The sequence below is a fragment of the Neodiprion lecontei genome, chromosome 7 (assembly GCF_021901455.1).
Source record: "Neodiprion lecontei isolate iyNeoLeco1 chromosome 7, iyNeoLeco1.1, whole genome shotgun sequence".
Taxonomy (NCBI): domain Eukaryota; kingdom Metazoa; phylum Arthropoda; class Insecta; order Hymenoptera; family Diprionidae; genus Neodiprion; species Neodiprion lecontei.
In genome coordinates this window covers 5,923,119-5,926,196 of record NC_060266.1, presented here as the reverse complement: position 1 = coordinate 5,926,196, position 3,078 = coordinate 5,923,119, and the positions used below count along the sequence as shown (strand labels likewise).

At 37.9% G+C, this 3,078-nt stretch overlaps 1 long non-coding RNA gene across 1 annotated transcript; it reads left to right on the top strand.

Moving 5' to 3' along the window:
* The first annotated feature begins 604 nt into the window (after positions 1 to 604).
* LOC124295490 lies at positions 605 to 2,262 on the top strand. Its single transcript, XR_006905444.1, has 3 exons — positions 605 to 749; positions 1,662 to 1,774; positions 2,070 to 2,262. It is a non-coding gene; the product is annotated as an uncharacterized LOC124295490 (long non-coding RNA).
* The last annotated feature ends 816 nt before the right edge of the window (positions 2,263 to 3,078 follow it).

Genomic DNA, 3,078 nt, shown 5'->3' with positions numbered 1-3,078 from the left:
ACGGCTATGCCGAATAATGCATGCAGATCATTCATACAGTTACACTAAGTGGTGAATCGTAGAGATTTCCAATTTCTCATTTAATTTTATAACAAATAATCACACTGTCTATACGTCTTTCAGATCGCTGATTCGTTGAGAGATTACTTACATTACTGGATGACTAGCGGAACTGTGAGATTACGAACAATAAAAGTCACGTGAGCCATCTCCAGACGGGGCTACTTGAGCTGATCAGTATATCTCAACTAAAGGACTTAATACTAATGACGAAACGAATTTATAAAATCAGATTAGAAGAATAATATTCTCCTAAAAGAGCCGCGACATTTTTCAGACGAAGTGACAGTGAATATATCGGCTTTTTAGAGAATACTTTTTCAAATTCATATGTCTTACCCTTGTTTTTGATGGAATGTTTTCACATGAACAAATGTTCAAACTGTAGGCTTTCCACCTGAGTTTAAATTTTTGTACTGCAGTTTATTTTCTTGGTGAAAGTTGGTTTTATGTTTATTTAATTCATTGCAACGTGCCGTGCCGTCCAAGTCAAAGACCCAAAAATACCAATGAATTTGTTTGCGACTTCCCTTCTAGGGGACGCTATATCCACCAATTTCAAGCTTCCAATAGGATTGAAGACGTGGATAGCATGGTCGATGAGTTTAGACACGAGAATTCCGTAGCCGTATATTGGATCTGGAATGACTGGCTAGCACCGATTCATGCGCCTGGTGAATCTGTCGCAAGTGAGTACACACTTGACTATAAAGTGAAATACTGCTTCCCATAAATTGATCCCTCCACATGAACGTAAGAATTAAATCACAGCGGTATTTTATTTCACAAAAAAATGTCACTGTCTGTTTAAAAATATTTGTACCCGTACAGATAACAGAAACAAATAGAAAGAAAATTTATTCGGAAGATTTTATAGTGGAAAATGATCTTATCCGTGGTGTAACCCTCATGCTCGAACTAGTAGCAATACTGTTCTCTAGGAAAATCACCTCCATTTAATCCTTGACGCAATTTGTTATAACACTTTGCAAGCTGTTTCATAATTCTGACAAAATCAAGGACGACTTAGCTTTGGTATTTTAGACATTCTACGGACGCTACTATCTCAAACTTAAAATCGATTTGCAGAAGTCTCTTTTATTAAAATAGGACCCTGGGCATACTGAAACCCTAACAGGCATCGGAAGGTGAACTTCTATGGATGCGCGACAAGACATTTGCGGTTTATATTCGAAACTTTCGAATTATGATTTGGGACTGTGTGTGATAATTGGCGATCGTTTTCTATTGCCAAATGTTGTTGAAATAATCTGCCACAAAATACTATTCGTAATTCATGCGGGAGTCGGCAGCGTAGATCAATGTATGAACATGCTTGCAAGCAGTGAGGGTGGGAGTTTGAAAGGGTACGCAAACGCTTTCCTGTGTGTATTCTACTTTGTTAGAATAGGGCTAATCGGGAAATTTTCAGCGTGAGACTTCTAGTGGTATTGAAACAATATTCGACCCGACGAGGTAGCTCAAAAACAGGGATTGTTTAATCGATTGCATGCAATGTCTATGCTCTGTATCTTAATGCATCTCTGCTTACTTGAGACTTGTCACTAACTATAGGGTCTAAAGTTTTTCCTAATCCACAGGTGCCTACTTCTGTGGCCCGGTTGTGCTTTGGACATTTTACACACACGTAGTGAGAAACTCTCGGAAGTACTTCATCCTGCGGAATTCCTGTTTCTTTCTTGATGCATGAATGGTGAGTAATTTTTTCGCACGAGCTTATACATGTTGTAGAATACAAAATTTTTATAACTTCGGATTGTGGTAAGAAAATCTTTCGTTTTTCCGCGGAAACTGTTGATCCGTTCTTCGCAGCGTATCCGAGCTGCACGCAATCAATTCCTGTCGCAGAATAACGTCGATATAGAGTATAAAAGAATCAATTCCAGCATTAATTCAAATCATCAAAATTGTAGCCAAAAATCAAAACAAATTTCTTTTTTGAGGAAAATGTCTGTCATCTCAGAAATGATTTGTATGCTTCTTTCTAGACTAGTTGGACCTTAACGAACGCGAGAGAAACAGCAAAGAGAGCAAAGAACCAGTTGCAGGGAAATTACCAAGGATTGCAAGAAAGGGGTTCAAATTGGCGTGGGATCCATCACAGAAGAAAATACGAAGAGTATACGGGAAAATTTATTTATTTTTACGTATATTATTTTTTATGTATTTATCACTCGACTTTAATACAGGTGACATGAAATAATGAATATATAATATCATATACTTCGTATCCTGCAGAGATACATTACACCTGTCTGCAGGATAAAACTTAAACTATTCTTACAAACTACGAATATAACTGTTGTATAACATTCTTGATATTCTACTGAGAGTAACGTATATTGCACTTCTCATTCTTCTTATTTTCTTTGCCTTTCACTTGATTTCTATAGTATATCTTGATATGGTATAAACTACTGACACCAAAACACTTGTACTAGAATTGAGGTGAAATGAATAAAACGGAACAGTAACTTAGTAGATTGTGATTTTTCTTACCCGCCACTTGGAGAATCTGGTATGTATGTCGTGATGTTCGTCTACCTACTTTCGTCCGTTGGTGACAGCCACTCTGGACTGGGCGCGAACAGACTCTCTCGTGCAATGACATCGATATATGGTTGAAATATATCTAGGGAAGCAAGGTCCGAAAACCTCTAAAAGTGGGTGGACACGATTGAAAAGGGGTCAGAATTTATTTTATATTCTGCAAACCTTCTGACTTCGAGTAAGGAATAAGTAGATCAGTGGAATTTCAGGGTCAGAGTACTCGTATTATCAAAAGCGCATCTCAGCGAAGGTGGTCCATCAAAAACAGTCTAATTAATAAACTGCTTACGATTGAGAGAGCATGTGATCGCCAATTTTCGCGCCCCTTCCTATAAGACTTAAGAAAATCGGAGAAATTTCAGCGAAAATTACTCCTGGTATCAGGAGCGCAGCAGAACCGAGGAGCTCTTCTAAAAACAGGGACACATTGATTGACTGCATGTGATA